The 21329-nt window shown below is 38.3% G+C and overlaps 1 protein-coding gene and 1 pseudogene across 3 annotated transcripts in view; both read right to left on the bottom strand.

Moving 5' to 3' along the window:
* The window catches only part of PLXDC2 (plexin domain containing 2), a 373661-nt gene that overhangs the window by 131174 nt on the left and 221158 nt on the right, over positions 1-21329 (bottom strand). The gene's annotated exons all lie outside the window — the stretch shown is intronic.
* LOC120614772 (uncharacterized) lies at positions 380-498 on the bottom strand (annotated as a pseudogene).

Below are 21329 nucleotides of genomic sequence, written 5' to 3'. Positions count from 1 at the left end.
TAAGACTTTAAAACAAATGCATTTTAAGTATTCTTCTGCAAGTTTTTATTTCTGTTTAAATCTACATTCCTGAATAATCTCTGTTGTACAAGTAGCTGTTCCACTCATTTCTCACTTTGGTATCATATTCCACTATATAAGTATACCACAATTCATTTATCCATTAGACTCTTGAGGACTTTCGTATTATCTCAATTTTTTGCTATTACAAGTGGTGCTACCATTAAACAGTTCTACATATGACCTGGCTCATATGTTAAACATTTTCTAATATATAAACTCAGAAGCTGTATGGCTAGATCATACCACACACACACATGTGCAACTTCACCAGTAAATGAGGAATTGTTTTCTCTTTCTTTTCTTTTCTTTTTTTAAATGCCTACAGCACCTGGTCTTCCTAGGTGGTCTCCCATCCAAGTACTAACCAGGCCCGACCCTGCTTAGCTTCCGAGAGCAGATGAGACTGAGCTTGTTCAGGGTGGTATGGCTGTAGATGGGAATTATTTTTCTAAATAGTTACACCAACTGACACATCTACCATTATTAGACACATATTCACATTGCTTCATATCCCTTTTAAAATTTGATACTGTCACACTTTTAACTTCTGCCAATCTGGTAGTTGTGAAATTATATTGCATTGTGGTCCTTATTTATTTATTCAATTAAAATTACTTAATTACATTAATTGCAGTAGTCAATTGCAAGACTTATTACTAGAGTAATAATGACATTCAATATTTTTCTCAGACACTCATTTGCCTTTAAAGTTTCCTTTTCTGTCAAGTGCCTGAAAAATTCTTTGCCCTTTTCTTACTGATGTCTAGGACTCATTTTCTAGCTTTTCAAAATAAAAACATAAATAAATTCTGAATACTACCTATGGTCTTGTTTCCTGTGCATTCATATAATGCTGCCTTAGTCTGAAACATTCTTCCATACTCTGATGTTATACATATATTCTTCTCTATTGTTCTGTAAGTATTTTATAAATTTACTTATCACATTTTTTTCTTCCACCTATTTTGAAGAATATAAAATATGGGTTAATTGATTTTTTTTTCCTACAGAAAGAGCCCAATATAATTTTTTGAAAATTTCATCCTATTCTTACTGACCTACAATATCAACTTAATCATAAGTCTAATTCTCATAAGCCTATGTGACTCCTCTGTATAGTCTATGTTATGATCAGTTTGTTTATCCCTGGTGTGGATACCACAATGTTTTATTCCTATGTGTTTGCATCTGGTGAATCAGGAGTCCATAAATTATATGTCTTCTCCTTTATGAATGAGTAACTGTTCCTGGTCCTGTGCTCTTCCGTATGAACTTTGGAAATGATTCGTCCAGATATGCATACATGCACATGCAAAAATAAAGTAATGTTAGATTTTGACTGAAATTGCACTAAAATTATGTCAGTTTAGGAGGAATTGACTCCTTTTGATTTTGGGTCTCTCTACCTACGAACATGGTATAGAACTTTATTTATTTACGTATTCTTAGATATCTTTCATTCTTTTAAAATTAATTTCTTCAACATGTTTTTCATTTTTAGATTTATTCCAATTTATTTAGTCTTTTTGAAGCTATTAATGTTGAAAACTTTACTTTCAATTATATTTTCCTGCAGTTTGTGGTGACATTTAGAAATGCAATGGACTTTGTACATTGATTTTACATTCGGCAATCCTGCTCAACTCTCAAACTAATTCTAATAATCTGTACATTTTGGAGGGCTTTTATATGTTGATAATCATATCATTTGTAAATAATGTGAATTTTTTTCTTTTCAATCATTATATCTTTTATTTTTTCTGCTGGTTACATAATCTATATTGTTTTAATGAAGAAATAATAAACTCAGATATACATTTTAAATATATATATCATTTATATGTATATATTTTAAATGTTTTAGATATTTTAAAAATGTCTAAATGATACATTGAAGTTTGTAGAACATGAAGGACATACAATTCAGAATGCAACTAAAATAACTAAAACAAAGATATTTTATAAGATTGGAAAAATATTTTACAAGATATTTAGATGGACTATCACTGGCGAAAAATGATCTGCTTATTTCTTTCTATTTTTTTCTTACTTCTAGGAAATTCATACCCATTTTAGGGAAGAATAGATAAATTTCTCTCAAGCCATCAACCTATAGATATCTGAACATTTTTCTCTTGCTACTTCATTAGAGATGTTATTTTTCCATATGCTTTGCACTATTTTTACTTCAATTAAACCTTAACATCTCATTATCCAATCAACGTAAAGCAGCAGGAAATGTTATTTGCAAAAGTGGCTCAATTTACTTCTCAATTTACTGTGCCTTTTGACCAGAACAATATATACTGGAAACAGGAGAAGGGTACACAGCAAACAAAAGGCAAGCAACAGAACCACAACTCTGGGACAACCTTAGAAAGAGAATGAAGAATGCTCTGCCCCTGTTAGATTAACTGCTCTCATCCATAGAAAAAGCCCTTCCAAGTGCAGCTACATTTTATTGCCTCCTATGGAAATAAAAAGAGATTCTTAGATTTATTTTTTCAACACCTTAACATTTATCTCTGTCAAAAGGTTGGGAGCATGCTATCACCTTCTTAGGTAGAAAGGGAGCCCTTTTCCGGGGGACGTTGGGCAAGTATGGAGGAAGCCAGGCAGAGATTGATAACCTGCTTTTCTAAGAGGTTAGCTTTTGAAGAAGAGCAGCAAGAGCCCGTATCTCAAATGCACTTTTGTGGAACTGGTTCAGACCAATCAGAATCAAAGGAACAAATAAAAAAATTTTATTTCACTTTATGTCTGTGAAGGCAGAGAATGAAAAGGGTCACCATGTGGGAGGATTTCTTTCCCCAGGCCGTCATCTGCAGTTCCTGTTCAATGCTTCAGTGGAGCAGTCCAGGTGGCTGCAGGTAGAGGCTGGCCTTGGTGACGTAATAGTGCATCTCATATAGGTGACCAAAGCTCAATGAAACCAGGGCTAGCTTATAGTCAATCAGACACCAGTGCTAAATTAATACCCCTTTAAATAAAAATTAATCACGTTTTAACTTTTCCACAGATGTGGGATGTGGGAGGCATGGGGAGATGTAGACACAATTTATTGGAGTCCAACATTTCCTTTTTCATACATTGCCATCGTCAGAAGCCCTACTCAGGTATTTAATGATCATTAGCTCTCTCCTTCCTGTTTAAATGAAAACACTGATGGGTATTATACACTGTGGTATGCATGGTATATAATCGTTATCATGTTTTTTTACGTGTTACTGAGAAAGATGATCATCTTTAAGCTAAAGGAATGGTTCTCCGCAGTCATCACCAATGAGGGGCTGAAATCACCCCAACGTCTACTCACTGGTGACCTTGGGTAGAGGGTCAGCACAGGTCCCCCACTAAGCAAAAGGTAGAGACAGGAATCTTGCAAAAGGTAGAGACAGGAATCGTGTGAGCATGTGTCACTATAGCCCCTCAGGTGGGCTCCATCATGCTGGGGTTTTGCGATGTGACACTACAACATAATCACATGGCAAATGCGGTTATGGGTGTTGGGAGTGACACGCTAGCTCCTTGGTTGACGGCTGCTGCCCAATAACTTCGCAAAACATTATACAAAACTACGATTTCATTAGAATCTAGTCAGTCCACAGATGCCTTTATTTGAGGAGAAAGTGGTAAAAAAAAAAAAAATGCATTGTGTATTTGTTGTATCTCCTCACCAGATAAGCTTTTAAAGATAGGCAGGTCAGTTTATTCATCTTCGTATATGCTGCTCGGCTTGGCACAGTGTCCAGCATGCAAGTAATAAACTGGGTTTCAAGAATGAAAGTGGCTCATTTCCAGATGCTGCAACTGAGCTACAAAGCCTTCTCTGCTTTGTCCCGTCACTGCCAGGCTCTTTAATGTTGTCTCCTAGCTCTCCTCCTCTTGTACCCTGTGCTCTCAGCTCTCCGCAGGTCCCGTAGGCTTTGTGAATTTGCACATGCTGCTTCTTCTGCCTGAAACGTACTCGCCTCCTTCTGTGCCCTGAAAAATCCTAGTGTCTTTCAAGCTTCAATTTAAACATCTCCTCTTCTGTGAAGCCTTCTTTTATCCTCTCCAACTGCAGAAGACCTGATTACACCCTTCTGTGTTCCAACCCTATGTTCATCCAGGCTGCTATTATAGATCTTATCACACTGAGATACAACTGTTTATTTTCACATCCACCCCCGAGCCTGTTCTCCCCTCTTAGCACAAGTTACAGACTCCAGAGGACAACTGCTGTGACTTTTTCGTGTTTGTGTCTCAACACAGTGTCTGACCATCGTTCATGTACTCATCCAATTTGTAAGCAATTACTGAGTGCTTATTATGTTGGAGGGATTGCACCGGGCATCAAGGTTAAAGGAGGGAGAAGGACATTTTCTGGCCTTCACAGAAAACGGCGTGTGACGAGGCTGGAGAGCAACATTCAGCGGACAGGCTGTGGGAGGCCATGGCTGCCATGGCAAAGGTGTGGGGAGTTTTTTTTTTTTTTCCATAAGGCAATGGGAACACATTGAAGAGCTGAAGCAGAGAATTAACGTGACCAGATCTGCTTTACTGGAAGAGCATTCTGCAAAACACCACACTCAGGAGAGTTTTTACCTCCAAAGTAAAAGAGTGGTGAATACCTGGAGAAGGTATTCACAGCAAAATTCAGCTGGGTCCACTTCCGCCCACCCCCTCGATCTGGGTACTGGACACACAGTAGTTTCTATGGTACCTATTTTTTATACAGCTATGTTTAAAACTTTTTTTTTTTAAGTTTATTCAGGCAGAATATAGACAGTGAGTAAAGAGGAATCAAACTTGAAATAGGGTGAAGAGTTCACTGTATTTCAATAATCTGTGGAAAGATGTAATGGGCTTAAAATGAGGAGTGAGTTGGCCAGAAGCAGATGCAGCAAAGGGGTTTCAGAAGTGGACTCGATGTCCAGGTGGCTCATTAGCTACATGGCGGGACAGAGCTCAGGACAGGCTGGAACGGAAGATGACGGTGCTGTTTACTAAGAGGAGAAAGTTCGGGGAGAAGCAGCTATATTGAGGCTTTTAGGCTAGTTTCAGAATAGAAGTGTGCACGCAATCCGATGCAATTCCTGTCACGCATATGCAATCTCAGGTAACACAACAAAGGGGTCACATGGTGGTTTTCCACCGCTGGAGTTTCCCTGTTGAGTCAGCTGTCTTTGCAGTTGGCCCTTGGGAATGGATGGTTTCTGGCACCATCAGACTCCTTTGACAGATAAGCATCATTGCAAGGTCTATAGACGGGAGGGATTACCTGCTAATTTAACCAGAAAACTGGATTTGTATCTCTGCCCCAGACAAGGTGAGGTTGCATGGACACACAAAGAAAAATTACTCTTTAAGGAACTAAAAAAAACACGTCAAGGGTCACTTATTTCATTTTAATATGACATCTGTGGTCTAAAAAAAATAATAATAATAACCTTAAGTAGAGCATTTATATGAAGTATATTTATTTCCTGGCTAACAACGTCTGCAATATCAGCATTTCACAAACACTATATAAGGAGATATAGCAAATATATTTCATGATAAAGATTTTCTTTCCAACTTTGATGCAGACCTCTCTTTGGAATAAAGTAAGGGCGCATAAGTATTGACATAATGTTAAATAAATACAAAGCAATAAAAATATTATGCTTGAAAATCTATAAGACATAACTGTAGGAATGTTATAAATACACTCTGACAGGCAACCCAATTCAGATGAACAAACACAGAAGCCTAAAAGAGTGAAAAAAAGGTCAGAAAAGATCCCCGGTGGATGATCTCCCACCGCAGCACCGGGTAACGGAGAGAAAAACATGATGTTGAAACGCAGGGGAAGATTTTTTTTTTTTCAGGACAAGAGTAATAAAGACTATACAGTAAGGCGAAGGAGCAATTTAAAATCCAAAGTGAGACAAGGCGCCAAGTGAATACTAAAAGGGCGTTAGAGCCTTTTGATTTTCATAAGTGAACTTTAAGTTTATTTCTCCATTCTGTTCAGTAACTGAAAGACTCAGTGAGACACTGTCAAATACAATTCGAGTGATAATCAAAATGTTGTGAAGGAGTGTGAATAAAAATGTGAAGGCGTACGTGGGAAAACTTATTTGGTTGTGAGAAAGGGTAGCCCTCAGATTGGCACTCTGGGATTCTTGGCACAGTGCACAAAAAAAATTGGTCATGCTTTCTTTTTTTTTTTTTTTTAATTGTGGTCAGAACACTTTGTTGACCTACTGGATGATGATGAGTGTGCTGCTGAACCTCTATACGTGTTAATTTTCCAGTTTTCTTTTGGCTATTAATTTCTAGTTTCATATCGCTGTGGTCAGAAGGGATGCTTGATGTGATTTCAATCTTCTAGAATTTAAGATTTGTTTTGTGGCTTAACGTATATCCTATCTTGGAGAATGTTCCATGTGTACTTGAGGAGAATGTGTGCCCTGGGGCTGTTGAATGGAATATTCTGTATACGTCTATTAGGTTCATTTGGTCTATATTGTTATTCAAGTTCACTTTTTCCTTATTGATTTTCTGTCTGGATGTTGTATCCATTATGGAAAGTGGAATATTGAAGTCCCCTGCCATTATTGTATTCTTGCCTATTTCTCTCTTTAGTTTGTCTTTGTTTGATTTACTTATTTATGGGTTCTGATGTTGGTGTGTGTGTGTGTGTATAAAATTGTTCTATCTTCCTGATGAATTTATTCTTTTATCATTATGTAATATTCTTTGTCTCTTGTGACAGCCCATACTTAGATTAGAAGTTTATTTGTCTGATATAAGTATAGTCATCCGTGTTCTCTTTTGGTTACCATTTGCATGCAATATCTTTTTCTATCCCTTCATTTTGAACCTATTTGTGTCCTTAAATCTAAAGTGAGTTTCTTACACACAGCTGATGGTTGAATCTTGGTTTTTTTTACCCATTCAGCACTAAGATTTTTGATTAGGGAGGTTAATCCACTTATATTTAAGGTAATTATTGAGGGGGGGGAAGGACTTACTATTGTGATTTTGTTAGTTGTTTTCTGTCTGCCTTGTAGCTCCTTTATCCTTATTGTCCTCTCTTTTTGTCTTCCTTTGTATTTCATTAATTTTTTTGTAATGATATCTTTTGATTTCTCTTTTTCTTTTATGTATCTTCTATAGGTGTTTTATTTGTGGTTACTATCAGCTTACATAAATATCTTATAGTTTTAACTGTCAATTTTAGCTGATAACACCGATATTTGGTCATTCTTAACTGGTTTGAAAATGAAGTAAATATATCTTTCCTGCAATGATTACAGAGTAATTCTTTACAATGTTTATTGACAAAACAAACATTTCACATTGACATTTGGTTTAGCTTTTGAACTAAACTAAACCAAATGTTAGTTTATAAATGTGTATATTTTACTTGGAGAACATCTATGGGTCAAGTGAAATATTTTCTCTGGATCCCAACACAATTGTTTTCAAAACTTTAATACTGAATAAAAGATGTACTTGTCTTTCAAATTATAAAACATCATAACATTAGTTGCTAGTTTAGTAAAAGACAATTGTTTTTTAAGTAAATGAGTAATGGATTTATTTTTAAATGGCGTGAGGAATTTGCCATCAAGGTTAAAATAAATAAGATTATGTGAAAATATTAGAAAATGACAGAGGCATTCTAAGGCATTTTACTACTTATTCCATGGTGCATAACTGAGGTTTAGAAGTCTGTCACTCACTCTAAACTGGATGTTCCTATAGAATAGGGAATGCATTTGTCGTTGTAACCCCCTCTGCCTGCTGCTCCATGTAGCACATAACAGGTTCTCTCTAAATGTTGGATGATTTCTATTGTGTAACTAAGCAGCAGAGTAATGAAAACACATTTTAGTTGAGTTTGGTAGAATTATACTCCCTGGTGAGAGAGTGACAGTAGACAAGAAGCTCAGGGAAGAGCCAGATGTGACTGGAATAATCCAGGTGTGAGATGACATGGAACCTAATTGTTGGCAGTGAGAATAGAAAGGAAGAGTTGGGTCAAAGAGAGTCAATGGGGAAAAAAAAAGGAGCACAGCGAATCAAAAAGTAACAAAATGAAACAAAAATAATGACAACCTTAAAATGAAGATAGTGAAAAACTGGAAAGATTGATGAAACAAGGAGCAAAGTTTGGGAGGGGAGTTGATGAGCCAGGGAACATGGTGTCACAGAAATCTAAGGGGGTGAGGATTTCCAAGAGGAGGAGGTCTACACTATAAATGCTACCACTGAGGTAAATGAACAGAAAGAACATTTCTGATCAGGCCATTCCCTGTTACTGCTTATGATAAAGGTCACAGGAGAAAGAACTAGTATTTGGTAAAAGGTGATCAAAAAACAGCTTAACAGTGGCCTGGCTTCTCATTTACTGCCCTCTGTGACCCAGCACTAACTTACTATATCCAGTTTTCTCCCCAGGGTAGGTGAGGTTAGGTCTTCTTCTCCTTCACTGTTTTTTGGTTCCTTTCTGTATGCTCATTTCTATGTCCTTTTCCTAGAGAGCTCTTCTCCTGCATAAAATACACTTGTCAAAATCGTACCTTCTTCTCCAGCTTTATCTTCAACGCTTCTTCTTGAGCAATCTCCACCCATTAAAGGCAGATTTCTTGCGTTCCTTTCAACTTTATGTCATTTTTCATCTTTCCCATATTATAGAGATATACATATATATATACATATACGTATATGTATATCTATATATACACACATATATATATAACATAAATAAGATATAAACAAACATATATATATATATATATATCTTGTTTCTTTTGCTAGATATATTAATCTCTCTTCAAAGAGAGAAAGGACTAGACTCAGCATGTACTATATTGCTCTGAATGCTTGGGAAAAAAAAACTGTGCTGTACATATTTCATTTATCCCTCCATTTATCAATCCAAAAGCAGACTCAGGCCAGATATTATTTTGGAGGCCGGACACAGCACTGAAAAGATGCAGAGTATCCTGCCTTCTGGATGGTTACTTTCCATGTTTTGGAAAATGTAATGTAAATTGACTAGTCAAGAGTCTTTCCCATTCTAAAGATTTATTATTCTACGGATCACCTCATAATTATAGTAGTATTTAAAAAATACATTGAAATATTCTCCACTGATATGATCTTATAATTATTTCCCATCTGAAAAGAAGATATCAGAAAAAAAGTATTTCAAATAGAAAATTACTGATTACAATCATCATTAAGAAAAGAAACCTATAAGTAAGTATTTTATCAAAGTAATCAAACTGATCTAATTCTTTAGAGCTAAGCTTACAAACACTGGGGCAGAGCATCCTAGAAGAAGAAAGACTGGCATAATGAGTTTTTAATGTTTTCGGTATATCATTGGAAGTAGAATTTATCAGCCTAAGAGAGAAGTTGCTTTTGCACTCAAGGAGTAAAAATATCTAATATGCTTAAGTTGCCAGTTTCTATGGAAACACTTAAAACAACTACCTGACAGTAATGCCCATTGGTGGTAGCGATGTGGTACCTTATAAAAATAATGCATCATAAAGAATGACGATACATTATGTCACTGAGACAATGCCCAAAACTCAATGGCTATTGCTAAATACATCCAGGGAACAGGAAGATGAAAACATTATAGTATTAGCAACTGTAAGCAGAAATTTAGGGAAATGTGATATTCTATTTTACAAAGTCGAAGAAACATAAATATTATAACATCTCTGAGGTATGGGTTGGTATTTCAAATAATAATGGATGAGATTCCTTCTCATTTTTTTTTTAACCATTTATAACAATTTATTGTCCCAGACTTAGGAAAGGTTTAAATTTTTCTTTTTCTCCTTCAGAAAAATAAACAGTTGTTGATCTCAGTTCTGATCAAATTTTTTTATCCCTTATTTTATCCGTAAATAAACACGAGAAATCCTCAGTCCATGTTACTTTCTCTTGATTGCATCATAAATCTTTTAAAAACCCTCAGTGTTTATTTTCTTTTATCCATCCACAATCTGAACTTTGCATCTACCACAAACTTTAAATCCAGTGAATAGTTCTAAAAAATACAGGGTTCTGGAGATCTAGTGTACAACATAGGCCCTTATAGTTTAAAATACTATACTGTACATTTAAGGTTTTGTTAGGAGGGTAGATTTTATGTTAATGGTTCTTACCACAAAAGAGAAACCAATCAATCAATCAATTAATCAATCAATCAATCAATCAATCAGGTTGAAGGAAACTTTGGGAGGTGATGGATTTATTTATAGCCTTGATTATGGTGATGGTTTTATGGGTGAATATTTATCTCCAAACTCATCAAGTTGCGTACATTAAATAGCTAGTTTTTTGTATGTCGATACCTTTATTAAAAATAATAAAATAATAAAAAAAATTAAGATGTCATATACTTGAAAGTTTCTAAAGGCAAAAGATGAGAAGATTGAGGATAAATGGTGATTTGGAAAGATACTAAAGACATAATCTCTATTATGGGAATAATGAGAGTTCCTCCAATTTTAATATTGATAGTAGCCTATACCCATCTTTTTCAAATGTGGATGAACTGGTATGAGTCCTTTTTACTATTATATGATTTTCCCTGACCTACCATGATGAAGTTTTCTTCATAATTGCCACTAACATCTCCTCTCTCTCAAATAATATCTATTCAATATCTATTGTGCACAGGGCATGGGAGAGAGGATGGTAGAAACACTGGACTGCCATTATATCTATTCTTCATGCCTTGATTTTCTTTCCCCTAATACTTGACCAGTTCAGTTTAAGATATTTCCTAAAAACCATAGTATGCCTTAGTGTTTTTAATCTAATGTAAATTTCCAAGAGAGAAATTTAGTATGTGGCAATCCTGAAACTTACTTGAGAAACGCCACAGAGCAGTGAAAAGGCAGGAAAGGCCCAGGAACGGTCACCGCTGATGGTGATCTGCTGTGCCGACCAAGTGCCCAGTCCACGTTTATTAGTGGCAAGACACGATCTGCCCGTTTTGAGAACGATAGACCAGAGCATCCTCTTTAACCACCAACTTTTGTCCTAAAAAGATTCGTCTATTTCCTGAATTGTCCCTTCCTGTTGACTATGATATGAGATTGCGGATTAAATCCTTTGAGCAAATAGATGAAGCAAATGGAAGGTGAAATTTTTCTTCGATGAATTTCTGAGGATGTATTAAAGATTTGTTTCAAATATTTCAAAGTCTGAGAAAGAAACAGGCAGAGAATAGGAATCCAGCAAGTCTGGTAGAGAGAACCGCAAAGTATTTAAGCTGTATCTGATACCCCTTATAAAATCGAGGAAAGAGATGAATCTAAAAAAAAATTCATTAAAGATAATCTTCTAGATTAATTTGTTGACTTTTCCTTCCTTTGATATTTGCTTGTGAAATTGTTTTCTCTTTAGATAAATATATATAACCTTACTTCTAAGAGGTAAATATCTTGAAATAATTTTTATTCTGAGGATATGAACCCAAACAGCAAAAGCCAAAATACTCTAGAAACTCAATAAACTCTAATACTCAAACTACTGTAAGCTGAATAAACGTTCATCAAGAAGACTTTTGAAAGTCACCTTTGCATAACTCTCCCAGAGCCACTTCGAAAACTTGCCTATGACGGTGAAGGAAGACCACTACAAATCACTATTCTTAGGACAATGTCTCATAAAGGTTGATTTAATCTTAGAATTGATTAAAATGGAAAGCAAAATAGTTTAAATGTCACCTGCTAGATGCTTATTTTGGTCCGAGCTATTCCCTTTTCCAATTTTCCATCAATTCATACATCTCCCCTTGGGAAAGCTCAAAATTATTTTCTTCCAAAAGATCACCGTTCCTTATTCAACCTCTGAGAAATATTTATGGAGGCACTATGTATATAATGGGAAATAAACAAGACATAATTTCTAAGCTGGTAAATCTTTTTATTAGGGAAAAAAGATATTTAAACAATAACCAGAAACTTTAATATATAGTAAGGAATAGTGATAAAGCTATGCTATGAAGGAAGAACACAGAATGCAGTATACAGTGTATAGTTTATAATATAGAGTATATAACATTATGCGTATATGATGTATAGTATATAGTGTATATATAGTATATAATATACAGTGTATAGTATATAGTTTGTAGAATACAGTAAATAGCATATAGCATTTAGCACATAGCTCATATAGTATTTAGCATTGGCAGCTAGGTGAGTGTCCCAAAAGGCCAAGAGTTGAAGGATGCTTAGGAATTACGGATAGGTTGATGCGGGGGAGTTCCAGACAGAGGAAACAGGTTAGGAATGGCCCTGAGATGGTAAGAAGCACAATTCCTCTGAGAAACTGAAAGGAGATCAACCTTGCTGAGGCCGAGCAAACGTGAAGGGATGGGTAACTCCACATAAAGTTTCCAAGGTGTCTCTCCACCTCTACCCTGCCACAACCCACTCCTTCCCCATGCACAATCCACTCCCATGTTGTCAGCAGAGGGCTCAGTGAAGGGGGTCGGGAGAGCAATTAGTTCAAGCAACAAGGAGCATATTAAAGGACATCAAGAGTGTAAATTCCAGCCCTGTGGCCATAGGAGGCCCTTGTGATGCTGGTGTGTCAGCCAGAGTTACCTGTCAAACATCGATCCAGTTATGAGGGACTCCAGGGCACTGCTCGGGCCCCCTGCAAGGCCTCCCATGGCTCATGCAATAGAGTCCGACCTCTACCACGGCCCGGGTCAACCTGTGTGGTCCAGCTGCTGACATGTGTCGTTCATGCTGTCATCTAATAAGGTCTCACTCTGACTTCTGCCTCACATTGGAAGAAAACCAACAAGCTTTCATGACAGCAATTACCCTGTCCACTTAGAGACCTCCCATTTTCTTCTGATTCAACTTAAGAGTCATATGACCGACATAGCCAGATGTCAAGCTTGTGTGTAAGTGTGGTCTTCAACTGACAAATGAATTTTGCAAAAAGTAAAACTGAAGGATATTCTGCTATCATGGAAGTGAACTGTCCAATTTTTGAACATAACTTTTGACTCCGTAAAGGTGGGAATTATGCCTTAATTATCTCTGTCTCTGGTGTCGAATATAGTGTGTGATACAAAATAAGTAGTCATAAATGTTTGTGGGGTTGATGAATATTTTAAACTACTCAAGGCCAACACTACAGTTTAAACAATCATTATCTTTCTAGGGTTTAGTTGATCAATTGTGTAATGTAATAACCTGATTTTGAAATGAGCATGTCAATCAGTGGAGATTAAGTAAATGAGCAAGTCGGGGATTAGAACAGAATCTGCCTCCGAATGCCTTGATTGCACAGGGCTGGGGGCTCTTCCTCAGAAGGTCCTTAATGATGTTTAGTGAGGTCTCAACCACGTGACAGCCGCGCCAACTGGACAGATAAAGGATGGACCTTCAGGAGATCTGCTCCTTAGACTCTACCGGATTATACATGCTTATGTTCCTTATTTCCTCGACCTGTTCAGGGATGCCAGAAAGAGAAAGAAGGAAAAAAAAAAAAAAAGGGCTGCAGTCCCATCTTCATTCGTGGTAAACCACTTTGCACGATCACAGGCTGGCTTTGCCCTGCCACTCAGCCCTCCCAGCCTTCCTTGCATTGCCTGGAGAATGTATGCACCAAAGTGCACAATGCGTTCTGAAGCCAAAGAAGAACAAATATTTGATTTTTAATATTTCATTGCTTCCTACTATTAATGTGGATAATCATGTTTATCCTCATATTCATTTGAAGTTGACAGTGTTGAGGCTACTTGTGAATCATTTTGCCTGAGATACAGACTAGATTTTTCTATGGCAGCGACATTACACATTGTGGTATGTCTGCAGGCCAGTCCAAAAACAGGATATTGATTTATGGGGCCCAGATATTTATTGCATGTGTACGTTTCTGGAACAGAAGGAAATACCAGCATGAAACCAACACTGTCTCACCATATACTGATAAAGGGCTGCTGGAGGCCGAAGCGGAGCATCAGGACCGCCTTATTCCTGAAAGTCACGCAGCTGGAGCACTAGCGGTGCCCCCGAGAGCCCAGAATCAACAGGACCTGGGGGTTCTTACGACAGCAGAAGTTTGGCAAGATTGCAGAATGTGAGAGAAGCGGCTTCTGAAAATGCATTCCCTCCTTCTTCCAATTTCATTATACTTCCTCTCTCCAGGTTTTTATCGCCTGCCTGTGTGACCTGATTTATTTACCTCCACGAGCCTCGGTTTCCTCCTATGCTTGTTGGAGACAGATAAAGCGCATCGCTGGTTTGCACTAGGGCTGGAGATGACACACCTGAAGCCCCGATGTAATGACTGGCGTCTGGTCGGCATTCTATGCCTAGTGTCTAGCACCACTGTTACCATGGCTACCACTAGTACGATGACTGTGGTTACTGTCACCATCACCGCTGTTTTCAGTATTCTCTAGCTGAATAAATGGGCTGACCCCAGAGGACATAGGTTTATGTTTTCCCACTACAGCCTTCAAACACTCCACTGGGTCTGTTTCCTTACCCCTGATGACATCTCGGGAACATGCCATATCACCTCAGGGATTACTGAGTAGTATCATTTTTTAGGTATAAGAGTACAGAATTAAGAAATGAAGATTTCTACCTCATCCGTTTTAAAGCCAGTGTAAAGGTAATCCCCACTCCCCTGGGCTCAAGGGCCTGGAGGGGTGGTGGTCTGTTCTTTTATACCCACCCCTCTTTGGCTCCTGATTTCTTTATGGTCAGCAGAGGAAATGAAAGGGAAAAAGAAAGACCTTTTAAAAATTAGCTGGTGTTCCTTGGCTCTCCCTCAGGTGTTAGATAAGCATGATGCCATGGCAGATAGCAGAATCCATGAAGTGAATTGTGGATTCTTCAGGCACTGCCGCCCCCTCCCCTCTCTAACACTGCCCTTGACTTGAATGATGTACTTCCGGGTCGATGTCCCCTGCCACTTACCCACCTCCCCGCACCCAGCTCTCAGTGGTAAGCACACAGACATTTTCTGCTGGATACATCTTGTTCCAGCAGGTAGGGCGTTGACGTGATAACTCAAGCCAGGCTATCTTTCCTGCCACCTATTAAACAACGGAAACGACGTGCATTGTTGCCACATATCACTTCTGCCCTTTGTCCTTGCTCCTTCTGCAAGCTACTTCCCAGCCTTCCCCCTCAGACTTCTCCAGGTGGTGTCTGCAGGGACGGAGGAAAACGTGGCTTTATATTCTCGTCAATTCCCTCCGAAGACCCTTCTGATGAATCATCGTCTTTCTTATACAAGCTCTCCCACACTCGGTCTCCCCTGGAGATGTGTCTGGGTTCCTCTTTGAACTCCAGAACAACTTATCGCCCATCGTCGTCAGCACTGAGGACTGATTTTTGACACAGAAGATTAAGTCCTCTGTCTTTTTTATCACCCACGTGTTACTAAGACATGTTAAGCGGGGGAGGAGGGAGGAGTGAGGGTGAGAGCAGGAGACTCGTCCTAATGAATTTAGGAAATTCGCCATCTCCTTGTTCACCCTCCTTAAGTTCAATTCTACAAGCGTAACTCTCATAGCCTCGAGAAAGGTGAGATGCATTTGGAAGGAGGGGGGTGCAGTGATGCATCTGATTAGGGACAGGTTGAGGATTCCATGGCCCACAAGAAGAGGGCAGCCTCTGCCACAGTAAAAGAGAAGGCAAGAGAAAATCCACGTATCAACAAAGAAGATCTACATCTAAGACATCTGTGTTCGCTGATGCATTAAAACTCAGAAGTATCTATATGCGACCTAGTTGCTGGCAGTAAAGAGTTGGTAAATGCCTTAGGAAAACAATACATTCACATAGACAGCAATTAAAATAACATAATATATGTGGCAGGATACCATCGTACGCTGGAGATTAAGTCTTAGGAAAATTTTAACAGGGAGCTAGAATTGGTCCAGGAAAAATTCCTATAGAAAATAGGATCCAAAGTAAGATAGAAGGAGTAGGAAGGCTGTTGGGTTTTTTCCTATTATTATTTTAATAGCTTTTTAAAGTGGCAAAACTACTTTAATATGAAAATTCTGAAAACAAAAATTATAAAAGGCAAAATAAAAGAAATTGATTCTCCCATCCAGAGATAACTACTGCTATTAACATTTTCAATTTTCTTACATTCTTTCTCCCTCAGTAATCCTATTACATTTCCCTAGATAATCCAGTCTCTCAATATAAAAGTGACTATGGCATATTTTGTCCTCTCCTCAAATCTCCCCCACACTCTCAGACTTTCTCACTCTCAGCCGATGACTTGACCTTTTCTTTTGCGTAGAAGCAGAAACAACTGGGAAGAGCTGGTTCCCATCGAAGGCCAAGTCCCCCCACTGGGACAATCCCACGCCCTTGTACCCTGAAGTGGTCTGGTCCTTCAATTATATCTTCTAAAAGATACATCTTCCTAGTTTTCCCAGACACACACACACACGCCCTCCCCTCCTTCCCTCCTTTGGCTCCACATCACACAAAATAAAAACAAAAACTTCCTTTGGCTCCACATCTCCTCCCGCTATGATCCTATTTCTCTGCACCCCTGTGCAAAACTCTTTGAGAGGTTTGTTTAAAAGGCTGTTTCCCGTCTCCACATTCCATTTTCTCTCCAGCTCTCCCCTCCATCCACATTGATCAGGTGTCTGTTCCCAGGGCTCCTTCAAAACTGTTCTCATCAAGGTGTGCAATGACACCCACACTGCCCATCTAATGTGACACCCACATGCTTAATGTGACACCCATACAGCCTGTCTGATGTGACACCCCACTGTCTAATGTGACACCCACGCCGCTCGTCTAATGTGACACCCACGCCACCTAAGTTCTGATGTAACACCCACACGACCCATCTAATGTGACACCCCCACTGCCTATCTAATGTGACATCCACATTGCCTAATGTGACACCTACACAGCCTGTCTGATGTGACACCCACGCTGCCTGTCTAATGCTTACCAGGGCTACATGAAGACCCTCGAGGGCCCTTTCGTTAAAAAAAATAAAAATTATAATGTATGACTCTATTGTTATAAAGACAAATATAATCCAGGTTGGATTCATTATTATATACATATTATTATTGTATTCATTTTCTTCATTCTAATTTTAAAAGAAATGAAAATTGAGAAATGTCGTGGGGCCCTACAAGTCTCAGGGCCCTAGGCACTGTGCCACTTGGAGGCCATAAATAACCTGGTTCTGATGGTGACTGTCCAGTCTTCACCTTACTCAGACACTCGGAAGCACGCCACACAGTTAACTAACTATGCTCTTCTTGAAGCTGTTTTCAGATGTCTCCGTTACACTACACTCTTGGTTCTCTTCCCACCTCTTGGCGGCTGTCTCTCAGCCTCTTCCAAAGTCTTCCATCTTGCCTTGCAAAGGCTGGTGTGCTCCAGGGCTGAGTCTAAGACCCTTCTCTGTCTTCCTGCACTCAGTCCCCAGGTACCCTCGACCTGTCCTGTGGCTTTAAAAAGTGATCAGTCCAAAATTTAAATCTCTAAAACCCACCTCTTTGAACTCTGGACTCAGAAATCTTAACTGCTTATTTAATATCTCCATTCAAATTTACTATCTCCATTTTATAGAACCTCAGACAACACCCTTAAAATGGAACCCCTGCCCCATCCTGCTCTTCCCCAGTGTCCTACATCAGGCAGTTGCACAAGCCAAAATACCTAAAATCACTCTTGACTTTCCTCCTCTTCTCGTACCCTTTACATGATTCATCAACAAACATTATCAGCAATTCTTTCAAAATATCCAGAAAACTTCCCTTGATGGCAATGGAATAGGTCAGATATACAGCCCGCCTAACGACAAAAAACGTGATTAGATTTATGGCTTAAAGGATAGTAGGAACAAATAACGTCCACACTTGGGGGAAAGGCTGTGCTACTAAGACAAATAGGAAATTTGAGGAAGAGTGTTCAGTCACTCTGAGAGAGGCGATGATAAATAAATATCGAAATGTGCTGCACTTTAGGAAACACTGAGTTATCCAAACCAAAATGATGAGTAGACGTTAGGTGACATTTGAGTATAACAACAACATAGAATGTAGATTGAGGATTTGGGTATGCGGGGACTGCAAATAAAAATAAAAGATGAGAAGCTCAGAGCCGCATCTCGGGGCATGCTTACGTACACGGCACGACACGAGCAGCATCACTAAAATGTGATAGAGAAGGATGTCTTAGAAAGGTTGGTAAAAACGCAAGATGCTGTTATTTAACGGAACCCCAGGGAGGAACACGTTTCGTGAGAAGGAAACAGTCAGTGGAGCCTGGTGCCGTCAGAAGGTCAAGGAGAATGAAGGTTGGTTGACTGCCTCAGACTTGTGAAGGCGTCGGGCACTGGTCTGGCACTTCGGTTTCAGTAAAGAGAAGCCTAGAGAGCAGAGTGAGAACATTAATGAAGACGTCAATGAGAGAGCGTTCTAGTAGAATAAAAGGAGAAATACCATAGTAACTAAAGAAGGAAATTGAATGAAATGAAATGTTTCACGATTTGAGAGAGACGAAATGCAGGAAAGCTGAAGGGAAGGAAGCGAAACACGGTGGAATTACAAATTTATAAAAACTCCGTTACAAACTCCTACAGCAGACGAGGCCTTTGGTGTCTTGGTCTCAGTGAAAAAGAACAGTATCGGATTTTCTCTGTGTGACGATCCGTGGAAATATTCCCCATGGTGGAAAACCATAGTCGTGTGAGGGGCAAGTGTTGAAGGATTTCTGCAAATCGGTTTAAGCAGAAATCCTTCAATATTTGTCCCTCACACGACTATGGTTTTCCACCACGGGGAATATTTCCACGGATCGTCAGCATTTGCTAGGATGAGATTCTTTTACTCATTGTACCCTTATTGTATATCACTTTCCAATGACAAGAAAGAAGAAAATAAATGATTAGACTCATTTTCAATGGTCATTTTCTAAGTAAATGATATAAGAAATATTTTATTCTTCTTTTGCATCAACTACATGGTGATTTTATATTTTAGGCTTATTATATCACAACTATGCTGTGTTACCTGTTATACAAAAGCTATTTTGATTAAAAGAAATATAAGATAAGGTACAGCTAAAACAAAATAGTAAAATGGATGATATGACTCCTATTAAAACATCATTAAGAGAATTGCCTTAGCAACATAATCACTCCCTCAGTGAACCCTAACTAGATTTTAGCCTCCCAGAACTTTCCCCTCAGATCTCTTCAAGTGAGAGAGAATAACGTGAAAATGACAGAAAACTTTTTTGTAGCTTGGCAGCCCTCACTCGAACAACTCAGTACTTTTTGTTCTTGTTTTGCTATTCATGGCCTGCAATTTTACATTTTATTGCTAACCAATGAAACACTAACAACAATGATAATGAAAAGCAAACTCTGCTGTGTTCTTTTGAGGGTCTGCAGGAAACAGACTGAAAATAAAGTATGTGAAATATTCAGTTCTTAATTTTAAAATACATTTTCAGTGAAGATTATTTAATTGTGGTTTATCAAAATGTTTGACCACAATGTAGATGCTAGTTTTGCAAATTAATATTGACATGAGAAAACAGTCATAACATAATTAGACCGGAAAGAGCCATTTCTAAAACAGTATGTATTGTAAGATTTCTTTTGTATGGGTGGAGGAATACACTACAAAGCGTTAGTGATAATTTCTGGGTGCTGGTATAAATAGTGATTTTTTTTCTCTTTTTTATGCTTTTCAGTACAATTAACCTTTAATACGGGTTGGGACCGGGTGGGTCCGCTTATACATGGATTTTTTTCAGTAAATACTGTAAATGTAAAATTTTTCTTCTTAATAATTTTAACATTTTCTTTAGCTTATTTTTTTGTAAAAATATAGTATATAATACATACAACGTATAAAATATGTGTTAATCGACTGTTTGTTATCGGTAACGCTACTGGTCAACCGTAGGGTGTTAGTAGTTAAGTTGCTGGGTAGTGAAAAATCACATGCAGATTTTTGACGGCACGGGGGGCTGGCACCCCTAACCCCTGCATCATGCAAGAGTCAACTGTATTTTACAAATATTTTGGAATGTAACGGTTAGGAATGCTTTGGGCTGCCATAACTGAAAATCTAACAGTAGCTTAAATATTATCTTATTGTGCTTATTATTATTATTATTTTACATTTTTATATATCGAGAAGTCTGGAATGAGCAATTGTTCGCGTCGTTTCATTGCTTAATAATGGACTTCTGTCAATTTTGCCATCTTTAGTTTTGCCACTCTTCTCCCTTTGTCGGCTTTTCTGCTTCGTGATCACAATCGTTGCCTCAGTAACAAGGCATCATATCTGATTTCAAGGTGTGAAATGGGGCCAGAGATAGTGTCAGTCCAGCCTATTCCACTTTCTGTCTTTACGAAAGCCCCTTTCTGAAGACAAACATTGCAAATTAATTGTTTCTTATGTCTCATTTGCCAGGCCTGGATTCCAGGGCCATCCATAGCTGTACAGCATATGGAGACAGATGTCCATAATTGATTTAGATTCATCATAAGTCACTGCCTACATTTTATGGGAACGATATCATCCTGAACAAAACCAGGACTCTTCCAGCAGCAAAGAAAATAGAAATGTGTATTGAGTAGTGTCATAGGCTGAAAAAGCCCCACCCCCCAAAGATATACAGATTCTAATTTCTGGAACATTTGAATGTTACTGCATACAGCAAAAGGGTCTTCACAGATGCTTAGGGGTTAAGGATTTTGAAGTGGGGAGATCATCCTGACTTACTTGGGTATACCCCAAATGAATCAAATGCATCCTTATAACAGAGAGGCACCAGGAACTGTTCCCCTGCCCGCCACCGCCCAACCCGCCCTACCACACACACCACAAGATAATGACATGGAAATAAAGCAGAGCTTAGAAGACAGTGGTCTTCTAAGATCGGAATAATGTAGTCATAAGCCAAGAGATTCAGACTGGAAGAGGCAAAGAAGCAAAGAATACTTCCTCCTCGAGAGCCTACAGAGAAAGACAGCCCTGTCAACATTGATTTCAGCCCAGTGATACTGATTTCGGAATTCTGGCCTCCAAAACTGTGAAAGAAAATAATTCTGTTGCTTTTAACCACGCAGATCATAGTGATTTAATTGTGGCAGTCAAAAGAAACAAGTACAGATAAGAAACTAACATTTTATATCTGCCATGTTGACTATATATGGAGAGAATGAATAATGTAACATTACTTTTAAAGCAATATATTTATTACTTTTAGGAG

This window comes from Pteropus medius, unplaced genomic scaffold (genome assembly GCF_902729225.1).
Source record: "Pteropus medius unplaced genomic scaffold, Ma_sr-lr_union100, whole genome shotgun sequence".
Classification (NCBI taxonomy): domain Eukaryota; kingdom Metazoa; phylum Chordata; class Mammalia; order Chiroptera; family Pteropodidae; genus Pteropus; species Pteropus medius.
Note: the sequence above shows the minus strand (reverse complement) of the source record. Positions and strands in the feature narration are given on the sequence as shown.